This window comes from Belonocnema kinseyi, chromosome 4 (genome assembly GCF_010883055.1).
Source record: "Belonocnema kinseyi isolate 2016_QV_RU_SX_M_011 chromosome 4, B_treatae_v1, whole genome shotgun sequence".
NCBI classification, from domain to species: Eukaryota; Metazoa; Arthropoda; class Insecta; order Hymenoptera; family Cynipidae; genus Belonocnema; species Belonocnema kinseyi.
The window spans coordinates 88,516,424-88,525,709 of record NC_046660.1 but is presented as its reverse complement, the minus strand read 5'-3'; the positions used below and the strand labels follow the sequence as shown (position 1 = coordinate 88,525,709).

The following is a 9,286-nucleotide window of genomic DNA, read 5'->3' as shown; positions in this document are numbered from 1 at the left end:
TTTACTTTCATATGAGACAGAAATATCGATCAATTTGGAATTTAAACAAAAGATACAGAGGAAAGTCTAAAAGTGTCCCAACCCTGACTACCTTCCCCTAAATTACATATGGAATAAGTCCTGTTAGAACATTTTATAATTAGCACTGTAATATAAGCCTGTGATTACAATGATCTTAACTATTTATATAAATTATTATAAACATAAGTATTCACTAAACAAATAAAAATTTGATACATTTTATGTCAATTGAAGTGTTATTATTTATTTTTAAATCTGACCCCCTTATTACCCGCCTAAACTGCAAGACATCTCGACTCAGCGCAATACACGCATAAAGATCAGTCGCTCGCTCAAAGTTGAGCGTTCACAGTTTTTTACCTATTAATTTATTTGAAACAAGTCTTTGCAGAAAACTTCTTTGTACCTTTCTGAACAACTTCTCCGCAGTAAGTTTTTGTTGGCTCAAACTTACCTCGATAAACGAAACACTCAAACGTTTTGTGGAACGAAATATGCAATAGCTCTGAAAATCATTTTTTATATTGTTATAAATAAAGTTGAAAAGTTTTATCGCTAATTGTCATAAAAAGGATATTATAAGGAATATTTGAGCACGAGTCAAAGACAAAAATCGAATTAAAAATCGACTTTTGAATAAACTCGTTTTTTACAATTTGTTAAAAAACTAAACAAGATACGATTTTCTTATAAGAAAAAAAAAGATTCGGAATGTAATTATCTAGGATAATATATGTTTTAAAATTCAAAGTTTCTAATTTGAATTTTCAGTCGTCAGGGGCCAACTCCGCCGCGCTAGAAAAATCTACGTCTTGTTCTTGCATGGGGACACTCAATTTATATTCACTTCAATGTTACTGCTGTCGTTTTCCTCTGGCCGCGAAAAAACTGTAGGGAAAAAACGACAACAGGGCCTCAGGGCTGAATTAAATACTTTGATCGAGATTCTTTTAGCCTCGCCATGTGAAGAAACGCATCAATGTGTACGTGTCGACTCTTGATAACGTTTGCTATTGTATCGCGCTCCCACGATTTTGACTATGGCGTTATTGTTTTATTGAAAATCAACGTTGTACAAGTATTTCGTGACTGCACATTTTTCCGATTACAATTATGTAACTCACGAATTATTAGTGCAACGAGCCGTAACAAGTTACTTGAAACTTCTTATAAGTGCTAATCGTACCAAGGACGAATAAATTTATCAACGCGATACTCAAAATGCATCAAAATGACAATTTGAGAGTTTTAACGTCACCTTGACAAATTTAAAACTGGTAGGTCAGCAGATTAAATGTAATTATTAGCTGAAATGTTGTACTTATGCGTTATTCCCGCTTTGTGTCCGAAAGAGCTGGGAAAGTTATTAGACAAGTAAGTAATTTACCCATTTTATTAAAGAAACCGTGTTACGGTAAAAACTCGTTGAACTACATTATTTGACACGTTTCCATGATAATAAATAAATAATAATAACGTCAAATACAAGAAAATTTTTTCTTGTTTCAATCGATATAATACGGAATCCATTAGTTTTAGAGTTTATTTAATAATACGTTATTAATAATATAATAATACCTACTTTGCTTAATATTCAGTAATGAACTATGCATTTTTTTAGAGTTATGTTCCGTTAGTTGAGCTTAACATGATGCACGTGCTGGATAAAAATTATTCCGTGAACAGATGATTAAAGAGAATACAATTTTTGTTTTGTTTTCATCAATATAATACAAACAGAAGATATTTTTGAGTGAATTTTAATAAGAAATAGATAACCGGGATGCTAATTTTTCATGAACAAGAATCTGAGTAATGCATTATTCACCAAAACATCTGCAGGGGGATTAGTAAGGAATTTGGACTAGCAATTAAAGATGTTCAGGAAGTTATATCAGCCATCCACTATATCCATGGTTCTATGTCCATAAGATTTCCCCATTTTGATTACCATCGAGCATAGAGATTGGGTTATATTTGTGGATAAGACATATTCTATCAAACTTTATGGTTTCAAATACATAAAACATATAATAAACATTACATTTTTTTCCTGATCGATATAATATGAACTGAAGATATTTTTGAATGAAGATTATAAATAATCTGACAATATATTAATTCATTCCATAGATAAAATGGAAATAAAATTTTTTTTATTCTGATCGATATAATATGAACTGAAGATATCATTAAGTGGAGATTATAAATAATTTAATAATGTAATTATTTATTCCATAGACGATATAGAAATAAAATTTTCTGTTCGTCTAATCGATATAACATGAACTGAAGATGTTTTTGAGTGCAGTGTCACGTACTGAGTGGCTTTTAATTACATTTGTATGGGGAATTGACAAATAAAAAATTTTGTAATAAGATTCGGGTAAAAATAAAATAATATTGATTAAAAGAGAGAGAAGGAAAATACATTGTTCTGCACGTGAAATGAATATTGATCGATCACCTATTCCACCCGTTGGATAAATGCTCTGGACCTAATACAACCGTCGTTGATGCAGGGATGATCGCCCACACATGGAAGATTTAGAATCTCATCTTGGAAGTCAAGACCACCCAGATATAAAAGGGTGTAACTCTTGGACCAGTCAGCAGTTCAAATTCTTAGTTTTTCACAGTTCTTAGCAGTTAAGAGTTTACCGTTCGTCGGGGTTTCCATCCTTCTACCCCCGCCAAGTCTCTCAGATCTAATACTCCTTTTCTGGTCAAGATTCAGATCAGTGAGTTTTTTTCAAGTCTGGCCGCTAGTTTTATCAGTCTACCTAGTCAACATCCGAGATCCAGTATAACAAAAAACAAGTTCCAGTATCAAAATTCTGTAAGAACTTCCAGTTTCTAAATAAAGTTCCATTGTTATAATTAAACTCCATCCTTTAGAAATCGCAGCAGATTACAGTTGACGTTTCGAAGCCCTCCTTCCAAGTACTCAGTTTCCTACCCAAGTACGGAGGTTAATAGTGTTTTACCCAGAGATTATTTCAACCCATTTATCAAAAATCTTCGAAGGGTAACTACGCATTTTTAATTTTTCTTATCTCTCTCTCTCTCTCTCTCTCTCTCTCTCTCTCTCTCTCTCTCTCTCTCTCTCTTGTCATCCCACATACGAGCCATTTTTCCTTATTTGTATTGTAAGTCTTTCTCAAATTTGATATTTCCTAAAATAGACTTATGATACTAAAATTGAAGTTGAATTCATTAGCAACAACACCACTCATCACACTTTGTGGTTTAGTCCCAATTTCTACATTAGGACGTAACAGGAGATTATAAATAATTTAATAATTTATTCCATAGACAATATGGAAATAAAAAGATTTTTTTGTTCTAATCGATATAATATGAACTGAAGATATGTTTTAGTAGAGTTAATAAATACTTTATTCCATAGATAACATAGAAATAAATGTTTTTGTTGTTCTGATCGATATAATATGAACTGAAGATATTTTTGAGTAAGATTATAAATAGCTTAAGGTATATACGTATACCTATATAACGATTAACTCACAAACAAGGAGATAGTCATTATGCAGAGGCGCCAGGAAATAGGAAAATAAGTCAATCTGAGCGTCCCTTTACCAGCATTGGGATGATTTAATATGAAAAATACATCCACATGGTTAAACGCCACGGTATAATAAGATTAAGATAAGATTCCAATAAGATATCCTTACTGCCTCGTGTCAAGTGTAAAAATTTCAGGTGGCGATATAATCTACACTGACCAGAGAGGAAAAAATCTCGGATCCAGCGTGAAATATGTCAACAAGAGGCCTTAATATTATCTTCTGGGTCATCTTCGGTATTATTCTGACTTCTTAATGATTTAGCCAAGTTACTCTATTGGTAATTTTGTTTTAACTTTGGAACGTATTTCATTAACTCCTTCGCTAAATCATCATCAATATTTTGTATTTGCCTCATTTGTAGTTTTTATTGAATTTTATCGATTTTATTGTGTGATGATTACTATCATGCACCTTTAAGTTTCGATCGTAATCTGTAGTGTCGAATGCAAAATTAACTGCCAAGATTTCTAACTGACATTATTATTATTACTAATCTTAAGTGGATGGGCCGTGTCCTTGATCGATTGATTTGGATTTGCTAAGAATGTGGCGACAAAGGAAAATTCGAGCACAATCGTATTTCATTATGCCTTGAATTTAAAACCGCCAAATGCAAACTATAATAAAGTTATACGCCCCCGCGCTCATACGGACCAGAGCACGGCGTGGGAAGAGGACCCACGCCGAGGTCTGGTCCCCAAATTAGCACCACCGACCAGCTAGATCTAGTGCCCGGTCAATGTGGAAAGTTGGCACCCTTCAGCCTTCAGAACCCCATCTGATCCACCACGACGCAATCAGCATCTTTTGCCTAAATGCTTCTCCTTACTTCGGGATAATCTTAAGTCCCGCCTATTCTATTAACTTAGATCCCTCACAAAACTACTAATTTGTATTGGGTATTTTAGTATGACGTCACGATCATGATATATTAGGTAGGATAGTCAGGCAGGTTAGCGTGTTTGGTACATAAGTACATGTGAATGCACAAGACTTTGAAAAGAATATTCTAAACGTGAGAATAAGTTATACTTTGGAAGGAGGTTGAAGGAGGAAATTCATTAATGAACATGAGGTCAAATAAACTTTTCAAAAAGGCAGTTGCTTTGATGGCGTCTGATGTTCAGAAAGCTTTCGATAAATTAAAAAATATTCATTATTCAAACCTACAGTAACAGTATCCTGATTTTATAAATTGTATCCTTTTATATTTACTCTTTATATATTAAGACTGACTCACGAAGCGGATTCTTTGTTTCCAGTCTTTCTATTTAAATTTTTGTTAATTCGGACTTAGTACATTTCAATCAAGAATATTTTCAAATTGACCATTTAATTCACCATTGACTTTTACCATAAATTCTTAGATAAAATCCATTCAATTTACTATCGTCAAAATCTTTAATCAGTGTAAAAAAACCTTCATCGCTGTACTCAAATATCTTTGGTCATTGTGTGATTTATCAATGTTTTTTATTATTATTTAATTTTAAGGAATGCTATAATTTATATGTATAGAATACATTTCCGGAATTATTTCTTTTTTTGTCGATTACAAATTATACAAGTTCGACAAAATAAGTAAAATAAAATGCCAAAAATATGAGGTTAGATTGTCCATATCGATCTGGTAGTCAACCTCAAATTTTTCATATTTTATGTCGTGAAACTGAAAGTTTGTTAAACAGACAAAAGGATAAAACACAATTGCGCAAATACATTCTACACTTGAAAATATTACTTTTCATAAATATCTAACTTTTACGTTCAAAATATTTTTCCAAATATCGTACGCATTCACATGTTAACATGCACCAACTATGCTAATCTTCCTCCTAATATTTCCACTTATCGTCTCATGACTGTGACGTCACGTTAAAATACTCAATTGGTATTATACCGTATCTATTTATATGAGAAATTATTTTAGGATAAGTATAATTTTGTAACATTACTTAAAATGAAGGGAAGAACCCCTATCACGATTCCGTTGGAATGACTTTAATCCAAAAAAGCTGAGACCAGGTATGTTTCTTTTGATTTTGTATCAGAGATGTCTTACAACTATTTTTTGATAAAAAAAAAAAAAAAAAAAAAAAATGGTCGCCGGAGTCGTTTATTAAAAACCCCAATTTTTCTCAAAAATTAATACTTTTCAAAAACGACTCTAGCGAAGATTTTATTTTTTATCGATAAATAGTTATAAGACATCCCAGATACAGAATCAAGAGAAAAATTTTTGTTACTCAAACTTTTGTATTCCAGTTATTTTTACGGAAACGTGCTATACGATAAAAGTAAACCTTTTTTTTTGTCATTTGTCTTGGAATTAAAACCGCGTGTTATAAACAGCTTCCATCAGATCACCACCACGCACTATGAGGCAGTCTACATACTACATGCCAGTTGAGTAGTTGTCGACAATCGTTCAGTGGTTATGAAACCGTGAACGAATATCACACTTTTTGTATTTTTGTGATCTGCACGTTCATTAATCTTAAAGGCTTGATTGTTTTTTTGTGATAGGCAAGCGAGACTCTCGTCCAAGTGCGACACAAACACAGATATTGGTATCATGGCTAGTAGCTGGTGCCTTACCTCGGCTTTGCCGAAGTGTGCTCAAGCGTGGAAGTTTCCGTATCCGAAATTACGGAAAAAAGTCTCGATTCTTGTGGGATCATCGGTCTCTTTCGTAAGTAGTATTAATAGTCCAATAAGGACATAATCATTCATGGGTTTTCAGTTAATAAATGTTTCGAAAAGTTAATAACACAGTACTAACAGTCTGGAAAAGTTCAATATCGGCTGGATGTTGAATCTAACCCAAACCTATCTCTGTATGAACTATCTGAACAGGTCTCATCTGTTCCAAATTAGATGTGCTAAAAACAAACATTTTTTGTAAGTTCGGAAAAAATGATATTTTCTCGTGGGTAATTTATATCCCTGGAAAGGTCACTCAACTTCCATTCGTCTACTCTTACTAGACTGTTAGAAGCTGAACATTTCTAAAAGTGCAAGGTACTAGAAACGAAAACTAAGCCAGTTTCAAATGTCTTTAGGTCAATGCGTCGCAATTCCCATAATAAATGAAAACTGACTTGATGAAAGTGCCAATGAAGGTACAGGAAAAAAAGACTTAACTTTGACAAAAACCGACTAGTCCTAATAATATTTATGATAATTTTATCGAGTAATCCAGAACTTTCTAACGAGACTTCGTTACACAATTTGGTTTAAAGAATGTCACAATTCAATCCGTGTTCACTTAATTTGAATTTTACGTAATATTCGGTCTTTATAAACGTTTTTTTCTAATATAAATAATCAGTAGTCGTTACTTAAGGAGTAACCACTCACTCGTGAAATACTTGAAATTTGTTTAAGTTTTATTTTGTTTCAATTTTTTTCTAGTTTTCGAAAGACCAAAATTTTTTCAGGCACTACTTTTCTTCTAAGAGTACTCTTCAATTTTTAAACAAATTGAAATTGTTTCAAAAATTTATTTTGTTTTACTGTTTATTTGAAAAGGGGCCTAAATAAAACATTTAAACGAAATAAAATAGTTTAAACATTCAAGAGTATTCTTAAAAACAATTTAGGATTACAAACAGTCAAATCGGTCAAAAATTTGGCGAGATAAAAAAAAACTTTCGAGAAGTGTTAAATACGTCACAATATTACATACAATTCAAATTTGTCACTTACGAAATTTTATTTGGAGATCCACAAAAATGGCTTAGATATTTACCCCCAAAATTTGAGAAGAATTCTAAACAATATACTGAACCACGGAATTATTTGTGACATATCATTGGGTTTAAATATTATATTTACAAAAATCTGTCTTTTTCCTACATTAAAAAAAATAAGAAACTTGTGGTCTTTGCGTCTAATGGGCACACGATGATGGGACACGCTTCCTGGAACCGTGGTCCGCTTTAGGTATTTTGCATGGGACAAGACCAAAACTTTATTTGGTGATTGATACCTTCAAAATGATTTTCATCAAAGAAGGTAATTACAACAAATTCTATCCGTGTTACGAATAATGAAAATGTTGTAAACAAGACGTCATCTCCCCAATTGTGACTCCATCACAATGATTAAAAATTCATTAAAATCATATAGCTTTCGAAAAAAACTTTACGAAATTCTTTGCCAGTACGACTTACCCTTCTCTTTTTATAACCAGCGAAATTAAATGTCCGTATAAGAGAACAAATGTGCATACTCGAGAAGGAAGTATAAATCTCTACATAAATATTGCACTTGCATATCGAGTACGAAGACTAATTTGACATCGTCTGCAAAAATGTGACGATATCCACGTAGTCATTTCGTTGTAGGTATGGCATGAGTGCAATATTTGTTTAATTTATGAATAAGAGAATCCGATTAAGCATAAAATGTTGAACTCATGTCACAAAATTGCACGTAAAATATACCTAATTCAATCCAGAGTTAATACCATTAAAAAGTATCTTAAAAGTAGAAATATAAAGATACCAACCTTGAACTGCTATTTACAATAGTAAATAAATTGTACATTTTTTAAGCAATAAAATAATAGAGGATGACTGTACAAAAATACAGCATCATTTTTGAATCCATAGGACTGAATCGAAATATAATCGAAGTTCGAAGTTTTGTAAACCGATTATTGTTACACGCAAGTATTGAGTGTCTTAGTAATTATTCACTATTGAGAATGCATGCAAATCGACTAGTTATTACATAAACTACTTTTTTGCTGAGTCATTCAATGTACATAAATCGATTCCGATAGAAGACTTGTACAAATGAAACTTTAGAGTGAAAGAACAATTTGAGTGAAAAGTATAAAATTAGATGTCCTTAAAATTTTCGGATTAAGACTGAATTTTTTTGGTGAAAAATAATTAAAGATCAAAATTGTAATATTTGAACAGATGCGATTGTTAATTTTATAATATAGTGAAAAAATAAACAGTCGAAGATTGTGATGTGATCAGATTTTTAACTATCTGCTCTTTATATAAAAAACTAATAATATAATTTGTCGAAAATATCGAAAAAGATTCAAAATGGAGCAAGAACTTCTAGTATTAACATTTTTTTCCATGTTTTCTCGAATTGTTCTTCAACTTATAGCTCAATTTGTTATAAATATAAACCACAAAAATATGTAGTAGCAATAGTTTCCGACCACAGAATCGTAATCACGAATAAATATTTGTTTAAAGCACTGTGACATTTGGTCGAAGTTTCTTTAAAGAGATCTAATAAGTAATATTAAAACTAGAGTCTTTATCACAAATATCAAGTACAGTTTTGTTTCGCAATTTCAGATACGAATATGTTCAAGTCTTGCATTATTTTCGTATGTGTATATCAGTAAATATACGAATATCACATTAATATACGCAATACGAATTAAGAAATAGGATGTACGCTCACGAAAAAAAGAGAAAAAAAGAAAAGAAAGGAATTTCATTCCTTGCCACATTTTCAAAAGCAGGTCCTACAACTTATGATTATTTTTTATATTAGGATCGATGTAAAATGTGAGAAAAATGTCGTGAATATCGACGTTTGATTTTAACACATTCACTGAAGAGTTCTTTGAATCTTTTCAAAAACTGCTTACGAATTCTGGACAGAGAATCTTAAAAAAAAAGTGTAAATATTTATAA

The 9,286-nt window shown here is 31.8% G+C and overlaps 2 protein-coding genes across 2 annotated transcripts in view; one reads left to right on the top strand and one right to left on the bottom strand.

The window, feature by feature from the left end:
• Nucleotides 1-9,286, bottom strand: part of LOC117172004 (E3 ubiquitin-protein ligase RBBP6) — a 64,071-nt gene that overhangs the window by 38,576 nt on the left and 16,209 nt on the right. The gene's annotated exons all lie outside the window — the stretch shown is intronic.
• Nucleotides 5,996-9,286, top strand: part of LOC117172005 (E3 ubiquitin-protein ligase ZNF598) — a 31,259-nt gene continuing 27,968 nt past the window's right edge. Inside the window, exon 1 of the mRNA XM_033359722.1 lies at nt 5,996-6,303. The gene's annotated coding sequence lies outside the window, so the exon portion shown is untranslated. The remainder of the gene's footprint in view (nt 6,304-9,286) is intronic.